At 45.5% G+C, this 24705-nt stretch overlaps 1 protein-coding gene across 2 annotated transcripts in view; it reads right to left on the bottom strand.

Annotated features, from left to right (window-relative positions):
* Window positions 1-23413, bottom strand: part of Gatad2a (GATA zinc finger domain containing 2A) — an 88137-nt gene extending 64724 nt beyond the window's left edge. Inside the window, exon 1 of one of the 2 annotated variants that reach the window (XM_041674946.1) lies at window positions 23055-23413. The gene's annotated coding sequence lies outside the window, so the exon portion shown is untranslated. The remainder of the gene's footprint in view (window positions 1-23054) is intronic. The other variant, XM_041674944.1, reaches the window with a different exon arrangement.
* Window positions 23414-24705: the final 1292 nt, after the last annotated feature.

Genomic DNA, 24705 nt, shown 5'->3' on the forward strand with positions numbered 1-24705 from the left:
TAGAAGAAACAATCTACCTACCGAGCCTACCCACCTCCAGACACGGAGGACCGCTGTCCCCCTCCAGTCACCCATATCTGGTCTGCCGTTTTGGAGAAAATGAATTCCAAAGAAAATAAACCTGCGCCCACACCACTCCAATAGCACCGAGGAGACAATATTACCAGAAAGGAAGCGAGTTTGGGGAGGTTATGAATCACCTAAAGCCAATTTACAATTTCAACCAGGAAAGTACAAAGTTCATAGAAAATCTATTGTCAGACCAGCAAGATGGCTCAGTGGGTTAAGGAGGATTACCAGCAAGCTTAATGTCCTGAGTACCATCCTAACAAGTTGTCCTCTGACACAAACATGCACTCATAAATAAATGTTAATTTAAAAAAGAAAACACACCTGCAGCAATGGCTCAATAGTTACGGGTACTGGTTACTATTGCAGAAGACCCCAGCACCCATACAGCGGCTTACAACCGTCCATAACTACAGTTCTGGGGGATCTATGCTTTCTAATCTTAAACACATACCTAGTGAACAGACATACATGCAGACAAAGCACCCATACAAATCATAAGGAATCCTTAAGAAAAGAAAGCTCAGGGCTGGAGAGTTGGCTCAGTGGTTAACAGCACCTCTTGTGAAAGACCTGAGTTCTATTCTCAGCACCCACCTGGAGGCTCCCCATCTCCTCAGGCACCAAGTGTGCATGTGGTGCACAAAAACACACACGCAGGCATACACACTCATAGACATCAAATAAGATTTTGTTTGGGTTTTTTTTTGGGGGGGGTTCTTTTTTTTTTAACTCATTCTGTAGAGCAGGCTAGCCTCAGACTCCGCCTGCTTCTGCCTCCCTAGTGCTAGGATTAAAGGCGTGTTCCATCATTTCCCAGCCAAATAAATTTTTTTAAATCTAAAACAGAAAACTAAAAAAGAAATTGAGACAGGTGGATCTCTTGAGTTCAAGGCCAGCTTTGTCTACAGATGGAGTTCCAGGACAGCCAGGGCTACACAGAGAAATCCTGTCTTGAGGTTGGGGTAAGAAAAAAGAAAAGAAAAAAGGCTAGCATCACAAAGCAGTTGTCAATATCAGAATCACCAAAATAGGCTCCTGCCATGTTCCTATTCCAGCCTTTCACCAGTTTGTGCCCAGTGACCTGAACTCCTAAGAACTAAGGAAGTGTTGTGTGACATACATAACTGCAATATGCGTCCCCGCACAACTGTAACACAATCTAACAGCTTCTGTTGTGTCTAGTTGAGAAAAACATCAATGTACTTCTCACCCACGAGTGGCTCTCACGCCATATTTGAAAATTATTCCTATGGAGCAAGCTTTACAAAAAGGTTCATCCTCAACACTGCTTTCCTAAAGCCCTTCTGAATTCTCAGGAGTTTACTTGAAACACACACTTGAAACTTTGTCACTAATCTCACCCCAGACCTAAATCTTCGAGTTTAAAACAACATCTTGCAGGGGCTCAGGAAAGGAGCATTCTGCAACTTCAAACAGATACAAAATACACAGGACCAAACAAATGCGAGGACTAGGAGAAAGAAATGTGAGTGCTTCAGCTCAAACACAGCTCTCAAACTCCACCAGCTGTATGTAGGTCATGAACCTGCAGAGCCCTCCCAGTGCAAGACTGGAAAGGCAGTATCCAGTCTTCCACCACACTGTAGCTCTAAGCTGCTGGGGCCACAGTGATTACTCAGATAGTGTACATTACAGCAAAACAAGCCAAAAGTTACCTCACATACCTCACCTGGTTCCTATTTAATGCTAACATAATTAACTAGGAAAGGAATAAAGTTTGGTCAAGTAGGAGACCTGAAATTCCAGGCCATAGTAAGAATTCCAGAGTCTGAGCTATGAGCCTTTGTGAGTCACCAAGGTGACAAACTGTCCTGTTTAAAGAGAAGGAGGTATCAGCTGTGACATACTAATGACAGTCTTGTGGACCGGTGACAGAAGGGCTGTTCCAACTGAGAAAGTATTGAGAGGAGAGCAAAGGTGAAACAACACAAGGTTTCCTTCTATGACAGGAGCAGAGTCAGGGGCACAAATGATGGAGCGACAGTAGGTGCAGGCCTCTTTGGGAGTCCCCTTTTGGTTTAGCTGCTTGGATGGAAGTCTCCCTGCCCTGATGCCTTGGGCTGGCTCTTATGAAACATGAGGCAATCACCTACTCACTACACTGTCCAAGTTGCAGACACCCTAATGAACAGCCATGTTTTCCTCTGCTCTCTCTGCGCTAACTGAACAAACTGTTAAACACTTTCAAAACACTTCTCTAGCAGGAGCTGCAGCTCAGCAGTGGAACACTTGCCCAGCATGCCAGAAAAAACAAAACAAAACAAAAAAAACCCTTTGCTAATAATAGTCAGGCTTCCTCACACCCATTCCACTTTAAAAATAGTGCAATTATCTTTTAAATGCACTATTAAATAAACTAACATTTGAACCTGTTCCTACATATTGAAGGTACTGAGGGGGAGAATTAAAAAAATTGGGGGCTAAATTCCATGTTCGTGTCTCCTTTTATAGCAGAAGTTAGAGCTGGCCACAGGTCCACAGCAGGCGCAGAAGCACAGGAGGAATGCACAGCAGCTGCTAGATGCTGGGATCACTAGATGCTGGGATCACTGCACTTTTCTGCTTTTTTTGTTTTTTTTTTGTTGTTGTTGTTTGTTTGTTTTGTTGTTATTGTTGTTTTTGTTTTTTGAGACAGGGTCTCTCCGTGTAGCCCTGGTTGTCCTGGAACTCGTTCTGTAGACAAGACTGACTTTGAATTCAGAGATTCACCTGCCTCTGCCCTCCATGTGCTGGGATTAAAGGCGTGTACCACCATGCCCTGCGACAACACTGAACTTTTTAATGCAAAAGTTCAAGTTTCTGGTGAAAACCATTTAAAATGCATTTGTACCTAACAGGCGAGAACTAGGAGAACATGGGTCCCAAGAGCTTCACAGGTGAGAGGCCAGCAGGAACATACTCCAAGCTGACAGTAAGATAAAAAGACAGAATGACCCCAGTTTACAGAATGCATTCCTAAGAATCAGTTGCACACCTATCACCCAGCACTCAGGAAGCAGAGCAGGAGGATCAGGAGCTCACAGCCAACTTGAGTTACAGTGAAATCCTGAGTAACTGTGTAGCCAGTGGATGAAGTCCTCAATGACTGTGTAGCCAGTGGATGAGTCCTGAGTGACTATATATTGTTGGCATGGGCCCAGCCACATCAAGGACCCAACGTGTAGACCCACGAGAATTTGCAAAGTCTTCTCCTGGGGTGAGGTTCAGAGGGATAACAAAGCCCTCCTCTAGTCCCAGTTCAAATGTTGGCAGTGTGTGCAAAAACTAGCAAGCACAGCTTCCTCCTCCAGGACAAACAGGAGACTGCTCCCCAACAGAACCTCCTCTGCAGTCTAACTCACTCCTCCCCCTGTGCTATACATAATTATTAACATCCCGAGGTGCCAGGTAGTAGTATAAAGCAGATCAAGCACAGCCCACCTGATCCCAGCTTTTCTGTATGTGTGTCCGTGCTTTCCTCATTGTCTCACCACCGTAGTCTGATTTCCAGGACCAACACATGCAATATGATGCACCCCAGTATGAGGGAAGGAGAAGAGAAAGAAGAATGAGGAAAGACTGGTAGGTTGAGGAGTCACAGAGGAAGAGCTAAGACCCTCTCTGAGGATGTGACATTTGAGGAAGCTTCTAACAGATGAATTATCAAAAGCATTCCAGGTACCGGGCAGTGGTGGTGCACACCTTTAAATCCCAGCACTCAGGAGGCCGAGGTAGGCGGATCTTTGTGAGTTTGAGACCAACCTGGTCTACAGAGTGAGTTCCAGAACAGGAACCAAAAGCTACAGAGAAACCCTGTCTCAAAAAAAAAAAAAAAAAAAAAGCATTCCAGGTATCTAGAAAAGCAAAGCAGCAGTCTGGGGTGAACTATAACAAAATACCTGGAAAAAAGGGCTGAAAAGGCCAGCTTCACACTGGCAGGACCGCTCATTAGGTAACGATGGATGCTTACTGCCAAGCCTGACAACCTGAGTTTAATCCCCAGGACACTACATGGTAGAAGGAGAAAACTGACTCCTGCAATTTTAAATATGTATGTGTGTACAAAATAAATAAATATTTAAAGAAAATATTCATGACAGGGTCAAGCTGGTGGTATTGCTCATTAATATAATAGAACTCATGCTTGACATGGATGAAGAATTAAGTTCTATCCCCAGAATTAAGACAATAAAATTAAGGCTGTTGTTGGGACATTACAGCACATGACTGCTGTTCAGAGGCAAGAAGATCATTTAAACTCAGGAGTCTGAGAGTAGGCAATGAAACTCAGTGGGTTCAATCCTATCACCACAGATAAATAAACTCAGAGTCTGACACCAACTGGGTATAGTAGCTCACAGCTGTAATCCTGAAACTTTTCATTTCTTTTTGTTTTATATTCATGAGTATTTGTGAGAATGTACAGAAGTACATCACATGTGTAGAAGCCAAAAGAGGGTGTGTGTGCTAGCTAGTTTTATGTCAACTCAACACAAGCTAGGTACATCTGAGTGGAGGGAAATTCAAATTGAGAAAAAGCTTCCATAAGATTGGGCTTAAGCAAATTTCTGGGGCATTTTTTAAATTACTGATTAACAGGGAGGGCTCAGCCCATTGCAGGTGGGGTCATATCCTGGGCTGGTGGTCCTGGGTTCTATAAAAAAGTAGGCTGACAAAGCCATGGAGAGCGAGCCAGTAAGCAGCATGGCATCTGCATGAGCTCCTGACTCCAGGTTCCTGTTCTTTTTGAGTTTCTGACCTAACTTCCATCAATGATGAACAGTAATGTGGTGGTGTAAGCCAAACAAACCCTTTCTTCTCCAGCTTGCTTTGGTCATGGTGTTTCATCATAGCAATAGAAGCCCATGGGATCCCCTGGGACTACAGCTACCATGGCTGTGAGCCACCATGTGGATACTGGAAAAGCATTTAAGTATTCATTTTTTTTTTAACCTGCATGTATATGTCTGTATGAAGGTATCAGATCCCCGGAACTGTAGTTACAGAAAGCTGTGAGCTACCATGTAGGTGATGGGAACCAAATGCAGGTCCTCTGATTAAATTCAGGTTGTCAGGCTTGGCAGTGTGCTTAACTAGTGAGCCATCTATCCAGCCCCAGCACTAAGTATTCTTAAATGCAGAACCATCTCTTCAGACCTAACCCTAGAACCTGGAAAGCTGAGGCAGGAGGACCATTGCAGGTTCCAAAACAACCTGAGCTACAGTAAGACACTGTCTCAAAAATAAAGACAAAAACAAAAACCCACACATAATGAAGTGTCCATATAAGTTCACAAGCAAAGCAGATCTGGCTCCGTAGGTTTTGACTAATTTGAGACTACTATTACCAAACAGTAGTGCAAGGTCCTTACTTGTTTCTTCAGAAAATATCTAAAGGAGTCAGGCAGTGGTGGTGCACACTTTTAATCCCAGCGCTCGGGAGGCAGAGGAAGGAGGACTCCTTAAAACTGAAACCAGCCTGGGATACAGAAAGACCCCTTCTCACAAAACAAAAGAAAACAAAAGCACTCTTGGGATAAGGATGAAGTCTCTGTGGTAGAACACTTGCCTCAAATGTGCAAAACCTGGCTTTGATTCTGGGCAACACAAAAGAAAATAAATTGTACCAAGTTTTCTCCTACTTTGCTTTTATTTTTTCTAACTTATTCTTATTAAACAAACAAAACCAGCAGTAGAAGCTGGGCATGATGGTGCATGCCTTTTAATACCAGTACTCTGAGGCAGAAGCACACAGATCTCTGAGAGTTCAAGCTGGTCTACAGAGATCCAGGACAGCCAGGGCTGTTACAAGGAGAAACCTAGCTGGAAAACAAAAGCACTAGAACTGCTCAGACGGCGAGTGGGCACCAATCCTCGCCACACCAGCTTGAGTTCAACCCTCAGAGCCATGTGAAGATGAAAAGGAAAGAACCCACTGCACTAGGTTGTTCTCTGTCCTCTACATGAAAGTCATGTCACAAACTCACACAACATGTATTACATTCACATAATAATAATAATAAGTTGTTTTTTAATTAAAAAGGGGGGAGGGAGAAACACACTCATCAATACCCAATACCAGCTTGTGCTCTGCCTGTTGCCAGCCACCATGTCCCACTCCTGACAGTATGGAATTCCAAAGCCACCTGAGTTTATCCTGTGCATCCAGAACATGCTTTTCAGCCTCCAGGTGGCCCTGATACCGCCCCTACTCCCACAGAATTCCCAGCAACCTCAGTGCCCTACAGGGTTAAGCACTGATTGCTCCTAAGTCTGTGTAGCCTGGAAGCACACCTCCTGCTGTCCTCAGCTGCATGTGTACTAGTAGGCAAGGAATAGCCTTTTGTGTCTACATGTGACTTATGAAATGCCTCCTACTATTAAGATTAAGTCTCCCAAAGTTTATAAATGTTTTATGTAAATTAAGGGAAAATAACAAAAGAGTCGGGAAAGAAAGAAAAAAGGAAGGGAGGGAGGAAGGTAAGACAGGAAGGGAAGTCTAGAGCCTAGCTGCCAGAGTCTCTGGGCACCTTCTCAGAGAAAGCTTAGTCTTCGGAAGGCCTTGACGAGCCAATAAATACCCTGGGCTCATATATTAAGAAAAACAAGTTTTCAAACTTTGTCTTAGTTGACATCCCACTCCCAGCAGCTCAACAGCAAATCGCCCAACTTTACCCAGAACAGAGACCACGCACCCTCCCCAATGCTTCCCTTCTAGGATGAGAAACCCTGCCCTACATAAAGGTGGGGACTCTTTCCACTTTATTTTCTCCTTCTCAGCACAGAGCCATGCCTCCTTGCACACAGAGCAGCCCCACACCGCAGCATGAGAACAGGAAAACCTCACTTAAAGCCAGGCCTGCTGGCAGATGCTAAGATCCCAGGCACTTCTGTTGCTGAAGCAGGGAACTGCAAGTTTGAGGACTGCCAAGCCACAGACGGTGCTCAAGACCAGTCTTGAATGTGGTGATTCAAACAAGTAAAAGGAGGACTGGGGTCTAGCTCAGAGGTAGAATGTGACAAGTATGTGACAGACCCCAGATTCCATTCCCAACACTGGGGGGGGGGGGGGATGAACTTCATGTATGTTAAAACTCAACCTCCCTGGGTATGGTGGCAATGTGTACAATCCAAGAACTCAGAAGGTTGAAGTAGAAGCAAGGGAGTTAGAAGTCTGAGGAAAATCCTGGCCCCATAGTCTGGCCTTATATCAAAGGAAGAAAGAAAGAAAGAAAGAAAGAGCGCGCGAGAGAGGGAGGGAGGGTAACCACCAACAGAGGCATTTAAAGGGTTAAATATGAAATGAAGCCTAAATCTCTGGGTGTTGATGGATGAATTCTGGGCTAGCATGGGATACTGAGTGAGATCCTGTTTGCCTGCCTCAACTTCCACCCCCTAAAAAGTCCAGAAGCATGCCAGGATAAATCTAAAAGATTTCAGATCCTTACAAGGACTCTAGATGACTGACAGGGCTAAATTCAATCTATGTAATTCGGCTTCCTGGTGCCCAGGTGGTCATGGAACTGACACTGACCTCCTGTCTCGGCCCTCCTGGATACTAGGTTTGCAGGGACCGGCCACCACACCTGGTTTCCCTTATGATCAATTTTGGATCATACTTGGGCACATTTCATCAGACTTTCTGCCTTTGAAAACAACTTTGAGGCTGGGTGGTGGTAGCACACACCTTTAATCTCAGCACTTGGGAAACAGAGGTAGGCTGATCACTGTGAGTTCAAGGCCAGACTGGTCTACAAAGTGAGTTCCAGGACACCCAAGGATAATATTACACAGAGAAAGAATCCCCAACCTCTGACTATACAGACCCTCCTCATCTTCCCCTCCTTGCTGCAGCATTCTCTGTTCTTCCAGATCCAGCCCCATGCCTGGCATTCAGCAAGTAAGATTAGTGTTACTCACACTCTTGAAGCCAGGTCTTTGCAAGGGTATGTGCAGCCACATACAACAAGGTATGAGCTCTTCCCCCATTCACCCTGTTATACTTCAGGAGACTCTGCAAATCCATATTGCAAGTACCCAGAAGGTAAAGAATACCAAAAAGTTTCAGGAAGTCCCTGAAACTGACCAGATTCAGTAGGCCCCTCCCTGCCAGAGTAAGCAGAACTAAACTGCAAAGAAGACTAGAGAACAGACCAGTTTGTCTGGAAGAAGCAGAAACTAACGGAGCTGTCTGGGAAAAGACCAACTGAGACACCTGGAAAGCTGTTCAGCTGTCTGAAAACTGTGCAATGTGCTCCAGATGCCCAGCTTTGGGAGCTGTCATGCTCACATGCTGGAGTGGGCCTTAGTGATGTAGCTGTCTTTTAAGTCATTTCTGCTCCTGTAAGTGCTCCCAATAAAACTCTTTGGTTCACCAAATTGAATTTTGATGGTGTTCATACTTTGGTGTGTCATGGGCTCCCTATCTGAGGTAAGTGGACATGTGTGTATTGCAACCCTGCTAGGAAAAGTTTTGTCACACAACAATGGACTAGCTTTTTCCCAGGCAGCTTTAACCTGTCCAACCTCAAGCTGTGTTATAGATTTGAAACAGCTGCCTCAATGGAGTGCCTTCTCTGTACCCAATACCCTACCCACAAGTGAGGACACAGTAGCACATACTATGCCACTTGTAACTAGGTATCTTTCCTGAGATCACAACCAGATACCAGTGCTCCAGTTGGCGACTGTCCCCATGAGTTTGTGAGTACAGCAGCCAGACCACTCTCACAAAGAAGTTTATGATTTAAAAGAAAGAGGGAGAGAGAGAAAGAGAGAGAGGGGGAAGGAGAGAGAGAGAGCATGAACTGGTTTTCTGTGCTCAAACTGAACAGAGTTCTCAGACAGATGGTGAACAGAAAATAAGGAGGAAGCAATTTCCCACTTCTCAAGGCCAGCAGAGCCCCAAGGTGGGAGCTACGTCCACAGCTACTTCCAATCTGGGCCTGTCTCTCCATATCCCAAGTCAATATTTGGGTGGAAAGAAAAAAAGGACTCCCAAGAACTCTTTAGAACCCTCTTCCTACCCCCCCCACACCCTACTTCTGTTCTCTAAGTGAGAACCCACCTGCTCTCTGACTGCAGCCCTGACTACAGCCATAGTTAAGGAAAACACCTGTCCAATCATTGACCTGAGCAGACTAACATCAAGCCTGAGACTTCTAGCCTCACCCCATACAGCAATGTCAAAATGGCACCTTCCTAGTCAGATGTAAGAGGGGAATATCAGGGTAAAGGGAACCCACGCACTCCTAACGTTATAATACGGGACAGAGCACTCAGTGTCTAGCAATCAGCAAGTAGCATGCACAAAGCCTTGGATTCTATAGAACCATATAGACTTGATGAGGTAGTGCGTGCCTTTCACCCCAGCCCTGACAAGGTGAAGGGAGGGCTGGAAGTTCAAGGTCACCTGGGGCTGCACAGTGAGTTTGTGGTTAGTCTGAGATACTAGCAATGCTATGTCAAAAAAAAAAAAAAGCGTAGTATCTTCCTTCTCTGAATTTTTTTCATAATTTCTTTTTTTATAAATATACATTGGTATTTATTTGGCCTGCATGCATGTCAGTATGAGGGTGTCAAATCTTGAGGATGTCAGATCTTGTGAGCTTCCATGTGGGTGCTGGGAACTGAACCCAGGTCCTCTTTAAGAGCAGTGAGTGCTCTGAATTGCTAAGCCATCTCTCTACCTTTGTTTTAATTTCTTTCTTTTTTTTTCTTTCTTTCTTTCTTTTTTTTGGTATTTTGAGACAGGATTTTTCAGTAGCTATGGAGCCAGTCCTGGAACTTGCTCTGTAGACCAGGCTGGTCTTGAACTCAGAAATCAGCCTGCTTCTGCCTCCCAAGTGCTGGGATTAAAAGCATGCACCACCACCACCCAGTTAATGTCTTAGTAATTTTTTAAAATACTTTAAAGGGGTTTACTATGTAAAACAGACTGGCCTCAAACTCACAGAGATCAACCAGCCTCTGCTTTTCAAGTACCAGGATTAAAGGTGTACATTACCAAACCCAACTTAATTTTTTTTTTTTTTTTTGGTTTTTCGAGACAGGGTTTCTCTGGTTTTGGAGCCTTTCCTGGAACTAGCTCTTGTAGACCAGGCTGGTCTCGAACTCACAGAGATCCGCCTGCCTCTGCCTCCCGAGTGCTGGGATTAAAGGCGCGCGCCACCACCACCCGGCCCAACTCAATTTTTTAAAAAGATTTATTTCTGGGCTGGAGAGATGGCTCAGAGGTTAAGAGCAGTGCCTGCTCTTCCAAAGGTCCTGAGTTCAATTCCCAGCAACCACATGGTGGCTCACAACCATCTGTAATGAGGTCTGGTGCCCTCTTCTGGCCAGCAGGCATACACACAGACAGAATATTGTATACATAATAAATAAATAAATATTATAAAAAAAAAAGATTTATTTCTATTTATACATCGGTCTGGCCCATGTATGCAGATACCCAAGGAAGCCACAAAAGGGTGTTGGATCCCCAAAGCTTAAGAGGTGGTTTTAAGACACCTGAGTGAGCCAGGTGAGAAACCCTGTCTCGAAAAACCAAAAAAATAAAATAAAAATAAAAAAATAAAAGACACCTGGATGTTAGGGCAGTTATTGTTAGTGAAGCCTCTGGAAGAGCAGCGAGCACTCTTAAGCACTGGGCCATCTTTCTTTCCACCCATGAATTTTTTTTCTTCGAATCTAAACTGCATGGGTGAAAGAGGACTATGGGGTGGACTACACATTGTTGGTGTACTTACTGCCTGTATATAGTATTCTACTTATTGTATATAGTTTTCTTACATTAGCTATAGACTTTTTTATTTTAGACAAAAAAGGGGAAATGTAGTGATATTTTGTGTTTTAACAAACAAAGTTTGCCTGAAGGATAGAGAAGGAGCCATTAGAGAAACCTTTTACCTCTCCCAAGGGGCAATCCTGCCCTCAGACTGTCTCCTCAGACTGCACTGAGCTCCTGTCTCCTCCCACCTCATATTCTTCTCTCCACCCACCTTATCAAACCTGTCTCACCTCCGCAGTGCTGGGATTACAGGTGTTGGGTCCCAAATGTGGGGTCACCTTTTAGTGAGCTCTGTTTCTCCGAGACAGATTCAATCTTGTGTAGCCCAGGCTGGCCTTGAACTAACAGAAATATTTCTACTTCTGTCTCCCAAATCCTGGGATTAAAGGTGTGTGCCACCACTGCTGGCCTCTAGTGGCTTAGCTTTGCACACTTATCTTCAGTCAAGCTTTCGTAAAGCCCAAACACAGTATCACTGCAATGGGAATTTAAAGCCAGCCAGGAACGGTGGTGCACACCTGGCATTCCAGCAGTGCTCAAGGATCCCTAAATTCCAAGATGGCCCAGGCTACAGAGCAAGACCCTAAGGAGAAGAAAAAATAAATAATAAAAACAAAAAGCAGGTGATCCTACAGTCATGCCTACTTGAGAACACATAGTGGGGAGATCCTTTGAGCCTGGGCAACAAAGGAGATCTTGTGACCCTATATAGCCAGGAGTGGGGAGAGAGAGATGACATCCCAGGTAGCCTGGGTAACACAGCAAGAACCTGGCTTGCCTAACATGTGAAGATCTCTTGGTTCCATACTCAGCACCGCAAAAATAAATAAATAAATAAATAAACAAACAAACAAACAAAGGGAGGAATGAATGAAATTTAAAAAAGCTTCAAGGTGGGAAGGGTTTTGTTAGCTGGTTAACTTCTGTGTAACACCTCTGCCATGAGCAAATGCCACAGGACTCCAGAAACACACAGCATGGTGGTGTCTAGAGACTAAAAGCTGAGCTTTCTGCTCTCGGTTGCCATGGATCAACTACTGCCAACAGCCATCATAAACCTCACAAATGCCAGAGCCTCCTAGTCTCTGTCTCCATGGAAAAACAGAAGCTAGGTGAGGAAGTTAGATGGGCGATGAAGTTTCATTTCAAATACTCCCAGAAATAGACACGCAGGCTCCCAATGAGACTGGCTGCAGCCCCAAGGGATGTCCTCCAGGAAGCCCATGGTGTTCATGCTTGTCTCTGTCTACAGCTGGGCTGGCAGCTCAGTGAGAGTCACCGTATTGTGCTCACTTCTGGACCAATGACACCATCCCTCACTTCAGGCAGGCAAACACTGTTTTTTTGCTAGCATGAGAAATAACATCAACCAGTTAACTACACACTTCAAATTTTTTAATTTAAACTAAATTAAGTATTTGTTTGAGGCAAGGTCTCCCAGACTTTGTGTATTTCATACACAAACTTCCTAAGTAGTCAAATAAGCCCTCCTGCATTGGTCCTGCTGAGCAGAGTACTGAATCGTGGGCTTTGTTCACTCTCTGCAGCACTCTACCAACTAAGTCCTCAGCCCTAAACTCTTCCTTCCTTTCTTTCGTTTTCTGAGACAGGGTTTCTCTATGTAGCTCTGGCTGTTCTGGAACTCGCTTGGTAGACCAGGCTGGCCTCAATCTCAAGGATCTGACTGCCCTTGCCTCCTGAGTGCTGGGATTAAAGGCATATGATACCACCACCCAACTCTAGATTGTTTTTTAAAGGCAGGAAAGGATGGCAAGATGGCTCAATGGGTAAAGATACTTGTGGCCAAACCTAATGATCTGAGTTCAATCCCCTAGGCCTATGTGGCAGAAAAGGACTGACTCCTAAGAGTCATCTGACCTCCATACATGTGCTATGGCAGGCACTAAACACCCATACACATACACAAACAAGCAAACAAATAAATAAATGTAAAAAAAAAGTTTAAGACATTTGCCAGGCAGTGGTGGCACACACCTTTAAACCCAGCACTGGGAGACAGAGGAAGGTGAATCTCTGTGTGTTCAAGGCCAGCCTGGTCTTACAAGAGCTAGTTCCAAGATGCTTTCTGTCCACAGCCAGCCATTGTTGGATTGCCTGGACTGCAGTCTGTAAATCATTCCAATAGACCCTTTTCCCTATACACAGAGAGAGATTCATTCTGTAAGATCTGTTACTCTAGAGAACCCTAATTAATACAACCCATACACATAAAATTTATTCTAAATAATTAATAAACATTCACAAAGCAAAGATTCGCTCCCAGCATCACAATACTATTTCTACTAGTAACAGCAGCAGTCAGGCCAGGTGTGCTGGCACACACCTTTCTTTTTTCCCTTGGAGACAAGGTCTCTTTCTTCAGCCATGGCTATCCTATAACTCGCTCTGTAGACCAGGCACAGAAATCTGCCTACCTTTGCCTCCTGAGTGCTGTGATTAAGGACATCTGGGTGTACCCCAACCGGAAGCTAAGGTTATACATTGAGACCCTGTATCAACCAATAAATACAATATTTTAAATGGTACTGAAAGTGTAGTTCAATAGTAACAGTGTTTGCCTAGTGAGACTGAGGGCCTAGGTTCTCAACCTCAGAACCTCAATAATAAATATACTTTATTCACTTGACAACCTAAGGTTAATCCCTAGGACCCACATGGTGGAAGGGGAGAAGCCACTGGAAAAACTGTCCTCTGACCACATGCCCTCCCATAAATAAATGGATGTAATTTAAATAAATAAATAAAACCATCTTACTGATGGCCACACAGGATAACCTGCCACAGCAGAGCTCTTTTTGTGAGACGGTAGAGAGAAAAGTCTCATGTTGCCTAGGCTGGACTGCAACTTACAACCCCCTGCCTCAGCCTCCCAAATGTTGGGATTATTTGTGTTCACCATGTGCCTAGCTAGAACTCTTCCAGAAGTACTCACGTACCCTTCACAGGCCAGTTTACGGGAATCTATCCACTCAGTGATACATACTACAAAGGGTGGGGCTGCAAACAAAAGCAAGCCAGAGACTGGGCATTACAAATAACACCTCCGTGCATTTAGATGGAGCCACCCCAGCCAGTAGTTATTTCCCATCCTCAACATCCCACAGGGACCAAAGGCCCCCAGTGCTGTCCACACCAAGAAGGAAACCCTGACTGCTTTGGCTATTTCAGTTACATAAATCAACATTTCCTTGGCCAGGCAGTGTTAGGACCCACATAGATTTCAGTGATCCCTACCAACTGATAGCCACGTTACATTACACATTACATCAACACTGTTTCTAACTACAAAAGGCTTTTTATTGCTGTAAATATCCTTCAAATGTAAAATAAAAAAAATTCAAAGATTTTCCTGTTAGATAAACAGACGTGGTAGAGTTGCTACCAACCACCAGCAACATCTGTGTCTCAAGAGACAGTGGAATTTCAGGAGAGTGAATCCCTTAAGCTGTTTGTTTTACATATACATATATACAAACACAAATAAGTAAATAAATGTATATTTTTTAATCAAATAAAGATAGTCTGATGGTGTGGCACACACATTTAGAGGTACATGGACCTCTGAGCTCAAGCCCCATGAATCTGAGTTCAAGGCCAGCCTGGTCTATAGACCTAATTTCAGGACAGCCAGAGCAACACAGAGAAACCCTATCTCAAAAAACAAACAAACAGGGGGCTGGAGAGATTGCACAGAGGTTAAGAGCACTGACTACTCCTCCAGAGGTCCTGAGTTCAATTCCCAGCAACCACATGGTGGCTCACAGCCATCTATAATGAGATCTGGTGCCCTCTTCTGGCCTGCAGGCATACATGGAAGGAATGTTGTATACATAATTAATAAATAAATCTTAAAAAAATAAAAAATAAAAATAAATACTAGCATAGTGGCTCATGCCTATAATTCCAGCACTAGGGAAGCTAAAACAGAATTGCCACGTTTGATTGCAACCTGGGTGATACAGTAAGTCTCCGTCTCAAAAATCTAACATGCATGCCAGATAGAAATGCCAGCATAGTGATAAGCCAGGTTTAGTGACAAGCCTTGTAAACCCAACACTCCCTGGAGTTCCCTGACCAACCTAGCCTGCCCTACTATGTCTCAAATAAATAAGTATGTAAATGAATGAATGAATGAGTGGGTGGGTGAATGAATGAATTTAATGCATATACACACATACAAACCAAAAACTATTTCATAGAGTTTAAGACTGGTGGGCATGGTAACACAACCTTAAAAAAGATGGATGGATGGATGGAAATTACAAATTCAAAGCTGGCAAGGTCTACAGATTAATACCCTGTTTACATAGACGACAGACAGACAGAATCCTAATTTTATGTGAGACTCTACCTCGGAGGAAAAAAAAAAAGGCCAAAGTCAATAAACACTGGTACTTGTCTATAATTCCAGCATTAAGGAAGTAGAGGCAGGAAGATCAGTAATGAAGGTCATTCTGGGCTAAGGACGCAGTTTACAGTCAGGCCGGGCTATAAAAGACTCTGACTTTTTTCCAACATGGGAGGGCCTGGCTCAGATTTTTACCCATTATTTTCCCCTGGGTTTTATCCATCTGTTGCCACATTATTCACCCACCGTGATTATAGGGCTTTCACTAATTACTAAGAAAAAAATCCACTAAAAAAATAGAGTATCCTATGTGGGCATGGAGACACATGCCTGTAATCACAGCCCGTAGGAGGCCAGGAGGTTTATTAGTTAGAGGATCTTAAGGCTGAGGCCAGTCTGGGCTACATAGTAAGTATAGCCACACACACATAGAAAAATCTACCCAAAAAGCAGGAGTGGGGGTGTCCTGACCCTCATTCTCAATCCACCTTACCCCAGAAACTGAGTTAGCTTCTCCACAACTCTCTAGACCAGGGCCCAGGAGCTCAGATGAATTCTGATCTCCACGTGGGCACTGAGTCACACACTGGTCTTCTCAAAGTACCATTATTATTGTGTAGTCAAACACCTTTGTATGACACTTTCCCAGTCTTTTGTTTCCAAATCTGATCCATTACCATGAAAAAAAAAAAGGGTCATTTTTCAAGGCTTTGAAGCTCACCATGTAAGGGTTCCATTTCCTAAACTGCTCCAAAATGTGTACAGGAGCCTTTAAAAATGCAAGCTCACCTACTCTTTGGCTTCCCACAGTTCTTCATGTTTATTATCATCTTCTACTTTGCCTCTGGTCTAATTAGTTATCCATCCCTCTGCTTGCCCTTCGTTCACAAATCACCCCATTTAACAGAGGAAGATGCCAAGGCCAAAGCAAATACAAGTGCCTGCCACTCAACAAATCTTTCTCACACCTAGGAACAGAACACAGGAAAACTGAAAAACTTACATTTGTTTCTCTCTCAGAACATTTAGCCTTGGTAGAATATCAAGAACCTTCTGAAGCCGGGCGGTGGTGGTGCACGCCTTTAATCCCAGCACTTGGGAGGCAGAGGCAGGCGGATCTCTGTGAGTTCGAGACCAGCCTGGTCTACAGAGCTAGTTCCAGGACAGGAACCAAAGCTACAGAGAAACCCTGTCTCGGAAAAAAAAAAAAGAACCTTCTGGTCTGGGAGTCCAGGGCAGGACCCTAACCTCATGAGCATCATATCATAACCAGCCTGTGCTAACCATCTAGTCACTCATTCCCTCAAGTTTACTGAGCACCTCCTGACAGCAGGGTCATCGCCTTCACAGTCATGGGCTCCAATATTTAGTAACACGCTGACTTTGTGCTACAACTTGGTAAGTCACACGAATAGAAAAAAAAATATCCTTTAAAAACGAAAAAGGGGAAAAAAAAGAATGAAGGAGCCAGGCAGTGGTGGCACATGGTTTTAAGCCTAGCACTTAGGAGGCAGAGGCAGGCGGATCTCTGTGAGCTGAGGCCAGTTTGGTTCCAGACTGAGCGAGTTCCAGAACAGCCAGGACTGTTACACTGAGAAACCTTGTCTCCAAAACAAAACAAAACCAAAAGAAAGAAAAAGGTAGCCAGGTGATGGTGGTACAAATTCATCTCAGGACTCAGGAGGCAGAGGCAAGTGAATCTCTGGGTTCAAGACCAGCCTAGTCTACAGAGTAAATTAAGATTTTACAGCCTGGCATAACTGGATATCAACATGTAGAAGAATGAAAATAGACCCATACCTATCACCATGCACAAAACTCAAGTCCAAATGGATCAAAGACCTCAACATAAAGCCAGCCACACTGAACCTTATAGAAGAGAAAGTGGGAAGTACACTTAAACGCATTGGCACAGGGAACCACTTCCTAAATATAAGCCCAGCAGCACAGACACTGAGAGAAACAATTAATAAATGGGACCTCCTGAAACTGAAAAGCTTCTGTAAAGCAAAGGACACAATCAACAAGACAAAATGACAGCCTACAGAATGGGAAAAGATCTTCACTAACCCCACATCAGACAGAGGTCTGATCTCCAAAATATACAAAGAACTCAAGAAATTGGACACCAAAAGATCACATAATCCAATAAAAAAAAAAACAATGGAGTACAGACCTAAACAGAGAACTCTCAACAGAGGAATCTAAAATGGCTGAAAGACACTTAAGGAAATGTTCAACATCCTTAGTCATCAGAGAAATGAAAATCAAAATAACTCTGAGATTCCATCTTACACCTGTAAGAATGGCCAAGATCAAAAACACTGATGACAACTTATGCTGGAGAGGTTGTGGGGAAAAGGGAACACTTCTGCATTGCTGGTGGGAATGCAAGCTGGTACAACCCCTTTGGATGTCAGTGTGGCGAATTCTCAGAAAATTAGGAAACAACCTTCCTCAAGACCCAGTAAATACCACTTTTGGGTATATATTCAAAGGATGCTCAATTGTGCCACAAGGACATATGTTCATAGCAGCTTTGTTTGTCATAGCCAGAACCTGGAAACAATCTAAATGCCCCTTGATCGAAGAATGGATAAGGAAAATGTGGTACATTTACACAATGAGTACTACACAGCAGAAAAAATAAAGACAGCTTGAATTTTGCAGGAAAATGGATGGAGCTAGAAAACATTATTTTGAGTAAGGTAACCCAGACCCAGAAAGACAATTATCACATATACTCACTCATAGGTGGTTTTTAAACATAAAGCAAAGAAAGCCAGCCTATAAACCACAATCTCAGAGAACTTAGACAACAATGCAGACACTAAGAGAGACTTACATAGATCTAATCTACATGGGAAGTAGAAAGTAGAAAATGACAAGATCTCCTGAGTAAATTGGGAGCATCGGGACCTTGTGGGAGGATTGAAGGGGGGAGGGAAGAGACAGGGAGGAGAGCAGGAAAAAATACAAAAAACATTTTGTATCATTATTAAAATGTTTCTCAGAAACAAAAAAAAGATTTTACAGCCATGCATGGTGGCTCATGCTTTTAGTCCCAGCACTTAGGATGCAGAGGGAGGCAGTTCTCTGAGTTTGAGGCCAGCCTGGTCTACAGATCTACACAGTTAGTTCCAGGACAGTCATGGCTATACAGGGAAACCCTGTCTTGAAAACAATAAATAATAATAATAATAAAAGAGTACATGTGTGCATATGTACAATTACACACACAGGGCTGGAGAGATGGCTCAGAGGTAAAGAGTATTGCCTGCTCTTCCAAAGGTCCTGAGTTCAATCCCCAGCAACCACATGGTGGCTCACAACGTTATCTGTAATAAGGTCTGGTGCCCTCTTCTGGCCTGCAGGCATACACACAAGACAGAATATTGTATATATATAAATAAATAAATAAATATTTTTTTTAAAAAAATTACACACATACACACACCAACTGCCTGTTCCTTCTCTCTTGCCATGTAACACCCTGTGCTATCTCAGGACTCAATTAACCTCTTTATAAATAGCCTGACTCAGCCATTTTGTTACAGTAACAAATGACACAAGAAACAATTCTCACTTCAAAGTCACGGGTTACCTCTAATTTTTTAACACCATCTGACCTGGAGTTCCTTTCAAGTCCACTTTGCCCTAGGACACCCTAAGCCCCAAACTCCTCACCACCCTTCCTGTTCATTGAGGAGAGTACCTACAGATGACCAGCAAGAGGCAGTGGGAAAACAACAGTCTGCAGCGGCCTCCTGCCCGGAACTGAGGACCCAGGAAACTCTCCAAGTGCTTCTCTACAGAAGAAAATAGCTCGAGTTGAAACTTGTGTCCACATGGCCCACTGACAGATTTAGAACTCAAATTATAGCCTCGGTGGGAGTCTTCACAAAGGAGTCAAATTAACAAGGCCCGGATGGAAAGGAACGGGTAAAGACTGCATTAAGTCAAACTAGAAAGAGAAGTACAGGTTGAGCCGAGTTAGAGCTACAACTTATTGAAATATTAAACCAAGGGCTCACCCCACTCAGGGCTCTGCTCAGGTCAGCTATCCGGGTTCCCAGCCTGAAACCAGCCTGTGGCCTGGAAGCAGTTAGAACTTACTCAGATTTCAAGCTGAGTTCATTTCTGTCCTGTAGACCATCTCTCAATGCCAGCATTCATTTCCTTAGACTCCTGAGAGCTCTACCTTTGGCAAAGCAGATAAAATTAGCTACTGCAGTGAACTTGGAATCCAGGATGGGCCACTAAAAAAACTACACAGGAGATCTGTAAACACCATGGAACCTTCTAAACTTACAGAAATGAAGTGAAGTCCTGTCTTTTGCCCCTTGCACACTCTCCAGATCTAGGGTGACCTATTTCCTGCTCTCGTCCTTTCATACCAAGGCCACAACCCGGGTCTCCTCTTTTGATCGAGGGGTGAATCAGAGGGTACCAGGCAGAAGAAAGACCTAAGAGAGCAAAGGAGCGCTTTCTTCTCTTTCCTCAAGAAGGGAAGGTCCTCTGTCTACAGGACTGAAGAACAAGGCAGGAAATGGCCTCATCCCACAGGCTTGACCTTGTCTCCAGTGGCCACAGTCTGACACTGGCCTGTGCCTTCAGGAAAATTAATAACCAACCGTGCGGTGCTGCACACCTGCAGTCTCAGCACCCAACAGGCATAGGCAGGAGGACTGGCAAAAGTTTAATGTGAGGCTGGGTCGTGGTGGCACACGCCTTTAATCCCAGCACTCGGGAGGCAGAGGCAGGTGAATCCCTGTGAGTTCGAGGCCAGCCTGGTCTACAAGAGCTAGTTCCAGGACAGCTAGGACTGTTACACAGGGAAACCCTGTATCAAAAAACCGAAAAAAAAAAAAAGTTTAAGGTCAGACTGCACTACATGACAAGAGAAAGAAGGGAACTGGAGAGATGGCTCAGCATTTAAGAGCACTGGCTGTTCTTCCAGAGGACCTGGAATTCAATTCCCAGCATCCACATAGCAGCTCACAACTGTCTGTAACTCCGATCCAAGGGACCTGACACCTTTACACCAAAGTACATAAATACATTGTAAATACAATGTAAATAAAGTTAAATAAATCATAAAAAATATAAAAAGAAAACAAAAAAGAGAGTTGGGCATGGTAGCCCATGACTTTAATCTCAATGCTTGGGAGTCAAAGGCAGGCATATCTCTGTGTTCTAGGTCAGTCAACAAAAAGAGGTAATAGAGATCTTGTATTAAAAAAAAAAAAAAAAAAAAAAAAACAGCCTCAAGTTGCATGCAGAGGGGGCTGGAGAGATGGCTCAGTGATAAGAGCATTGCCTGCTCTTCCAAAGGTCCTGAGTTCAATTCCCAGCAACCACATAGTGGCTCACAACCATCTGTAATGAGGTCTGGTGCCCTCTTCTGGCCTGCAGGCATACATGTAGACAAAATATTGTATACATAATAAATAAATAAATATTTTTTAAAAAGTTGCATGCAGAACTTAGAACATGAGGGGTGAGGGGTTTGGTTTTGTTTATGAACAGGTCTCCTAACTTTCCCTCTAGACACAAAAGACTCATGAAAAAAAAAAATCCAATACTATGGAAGCCTAAGGAAGATGATTTAAGGACAACCTAGGCTACATACATGGAGAGTTTGAGGATAGTCTGAGCTACACAGTGAGAGACCCTGTCTAAAAAATAAAGCACAGTGATGACTGAGAAACCCAAGGACTGGCAAGAAAGAAAAGTAAACAAAGTAAAAAATTCTAAGTCTTCCCCTTCACAACAAAGACTTGGATACACCACATAAATAGGAAAATCTTGAAAATGATGGCTCCAAGGTTAAATGATAAGTCTCTCCCCAGAGATTAAGGAAGGCAATCTCAAGAAGGGAAAAATCTCAAGCAAGTAGGTAGGGTAGTGCTATGCTGCAGGACCCCTCAGAAGAGTACAAGGAAAAGGGATACATAACTAAAGTGGAGACAGAGGCCAGGAAAAGTGGCTCATATCTATAATACCATCACTCACAAGTCTGAGGCAGGAAGACAACCATGAATTTGTGGTTACCATGAGTGCAGAGTGAGTTCCAGACCAGCCTGTATAAAGAAGGGCCAGATGGTGGCACACACCTTTAATCCTAGCTCTCAGGAGGCAGAGACAGGCAGCTCTCTGAATTTGAGGCCAGCATGGTCTACATGCTATTTCCAGCATAGCCAGGGCTACACAGAGAAACCCTGCCTTGGAGGGGATTAAAAAAAAGAGCAAAGAGGGGAGGGGGACGCAGAGTTCATCCAGAAAATGAGACAAAGAGTATGCCTACATGGTGGCATACAGCCTGTAATCCCAGAACTTGCTTAATAGGCTGAGATGGAGAAATCGTTTACTGATTTATTTTTTTAGATTTTTTGAGACAGGGTTTCTTTGTTTTGCCCTGGCTGTCCTGAAACTCACTCTGTAGACCAGGCTGGCCTCAAACTCATTAGAGAACCACCTCCCTCTGCATCCTAAGTGCTGAGACTAAAGGCATATGCGCCACCATCCATGCCTGTAAAATCTTACTTCAAGGACAGTCTAGGCTATAATGTAACAAGACTGAGTCTCAAAAAAAAAAAAATGTGAAGTCAGGCAGGCATAATGACACCAGCATCTAATCTGCAGATCTCTATAGGTTCAAGGCTACCAATGAAAGCTATTAGGGACAGCTCAGAAAGTGGGGAAAACCTCCCAGGAGCACTTCAGATCATTTGGGGAAACTTGGAAAAAGAAAGAAGTCACTCAAAGTAGGGACGGAAAAGCAGGAAGGGAATTTCTGAGAGAGGAGCTGTCAAAAAAATGGGACAACAAGCCAGGTGGTGGTGGCGCACGCCTTTGATCCCAGCACTCAGGAGGTAGTGGCAGGCGAATCTTCGAGGCCAGCCTGGTCTACAGAGCGAGTTCCAGGACACCAGGACTATTTTACAAAGGAAGCCTGACTTGAAACAAACAAAAAAGAACAACAGATCAGAAAAAACAACCTCCTCCTCAGCAAACTGTGGGAGGGGTTCGCCGCGAGGCAGGGCGATCTCAGAAACACCCTCCGTAGAGGAAAGCTCCTCAGGAAGAACGTGAGTGTCTCCTAAAGGGAAGTGGAACCTTCCTGAGGGACGCGAAGAATCCCAGAGAGGAAGGGAGGGGGCGCTCATCAGACAAAAAGCCACCTTTTACAGAAGCTGGAGACTGAGACCGGAGTCTCGAAAAGGGGGTGGGGGGCCCTAAGAGAATGACTGCACATCCTCAAAGAGGCAAGGTACCTCTGAGAGATAAGGGTCTCAGGGATGGGGGTTCCTCTCGGGAACCCAGAAGGTCTGAGATGGGATTCCTCTCAGTAGAGAGTTCACATAAAAAGGAGTTCTCCCCCCAGGTAGGGAGGGGTTCACAGCCGCGCGGCACAGGGTTGGATAAACAAGGTCAGATCCTCAGAAAAGTTGAGGAGTTTATGAAGGCGGTGCTTCCCTCCGAGGGGCAGCTTCCCCTCCTAGTTAGAGACCCAGGACTACCCTTTCTGGGGTTCTCCAGAGGAGCACCCTCTGAGAGGCGAGGTCCTACAGAGAAAGGGCACCTTCAGACGTTCAGTGCCCTAAAGGAAGGGTGTCCTCAAACAAGGGTACCCCAGAAATAGGGCACGCAGACATGCGGAGTTCGTACAGAGAAGGGGAGCCCTCAGAGGCCGGGCCTTCAGATGCAGGGTCCCCTAAAGAGTCCAGAAGGGAACCGCACCAGCCCGGCCAAGCGGAAGCCAGGGTAGCCCGGGGCACCGGAAGCCGGGGACCCCGGCAGCGGCGCCGGCCCCGCACTCACCGAAGTTGCTCGGCTCCACACTATCGGCAGCTGGGCCCCGGGCCGGCCTCGGGCAGAACGCTCGGGTCCGGTCGGGTCGCGTCCCACGGCGACGGCTCCCTCGGGTGGCGCCTGAGGCGGCTGCGGAGACAGGACGACGGACGACCGACCGACCGACTGCGCGGGGCGCGCACCCTCAGGCAGCGAGGGTGCGCGTGCGCGCGCCGGGGCGCTGACCCCGGGCGGAAGGAGCTGCCTCGGCGCACTCGGAGCAGCCGCTCGGTCTCGCCGCTCCTTCTCACACTGAAATTGCCCGCTTCACAGCCCGGCTTCCCCGGTTGCTAGGCAGATTTCGCCTCTCACACTTCCGGGTTGAAGCACGTCTCTCCGAGTGGCGGCGCCGCAGGCCAATGAAGTCTGGCCGGGGCGCTCTGGATCCGCACCCCGCAGGGGGTGTGGCCAGCTTCAGAATAGGCAGTTTCCAGCAGCCAATGAGCGCGCTGGCCGGCTGGCCCTCCGGATCGCGCCGGCGGCTAAGGCGGGCCTTGGGGGCGGGGCAGGATGACTGACAGACCAGCATCCAATGGGCGAATGGAGCGGATTTCAGGGCCAGTCAGGTCGCCATGAGGGTGGGCTTTAGGCTTGGGGCGGGAATACCGTGAGGGGTGCGGTCTTGGAGGACACGTCAATCCGTGGCCGACTTGCTCCGACTCTGGAGGGCTGTTCGCCGGCCACCGGCCACTGACTAAGCGGAGGGCACCCCTCCCCCGCCGCAGTGCGAGCAGGGGCGCCCCACCCACAATGCACCGGAGGCTGCCGGGCCTGGACAGGCGCCTCTGAGTAGTACCCGGGTGGCTGCAGGCTCGGCTTGGTTCCTGTGGGCGTCGCGGATGCCGCCACCTTCTGAAGAGTGTCTCGGGACGCCCCCCCCCCCCCCCCCCCCCCCCGCCCATTCGGAAGAGAATCTTCAGGTTCCTGTCGCTGGTCCTGTTCTGAGGACGCCGTCGGCGAGCTCGGCTTTCTTCACCTGCATTTCTGAGAACTGCTTGGATGAGGATACTTCGGGGGATTCCGCATTACTGAATCTCCTGTACGCTACTGGGATGCACGCACTGTCTGAATGGAAGCCCCACCCCATCCCTGTAGATCACGCTGCCATCACAAGAGGAGAGATGTGGGGCTGGAGCAGCCCTAGATTGCCCCTCACCCCTTTACTCAAATTGTAGCCTTTTAATTCGTTTTTCCCGCTTGAGACAGGGCTTCACTATGTAGCCCCAGATGGCTTGGAACTCATAACTCACAGAGATCTGCCTGCCTCTCTCTGACTTCTGAGTTCTTTCGGTTTTATTTTGTTAGGGAAGGTGCTTTTTAAGTGTTTATTCTATTTATTGGATGTCAGTGTGTATACCACGACAAGCATGTTGAAGTCAGAGGTCAACTTGAAGGAGATGGGTCTCTCTTTCCACTGTGTGGGTCCCAGAGATAGAACTCCAGGGCCTCAGGCTTAGTGGCAAGAACCTTTACCTTGAACCTTGAACCATCTAGCCCACCCTGTTTGATTTCAAAAGACGGTCTTACTGTGTACCCCTAGCTGCCCTGGAAATCTATGTAGAGCAGGCTGTCCTCCTTCCTTTGCCTCCCAAGCGCTAATTCAAGGCATGTGCTACTAAGC

The sequence above is a fragment of the Microtus oregoni genome, unplaced genomic scaffold, assembly GCF_018167655.1.
Source record: "Microtus oregoni isolate MIOR12 unplaced genomic scaffold, Mior012 000025F_ref0000491, whole genome shotgun sequence".
Taxonomy (NCBI): Eukaryota; Metazoa; Chordata; class Mammalia; order Rodentia; family Cricetidae; genus Microtus; species Microtus oregoni.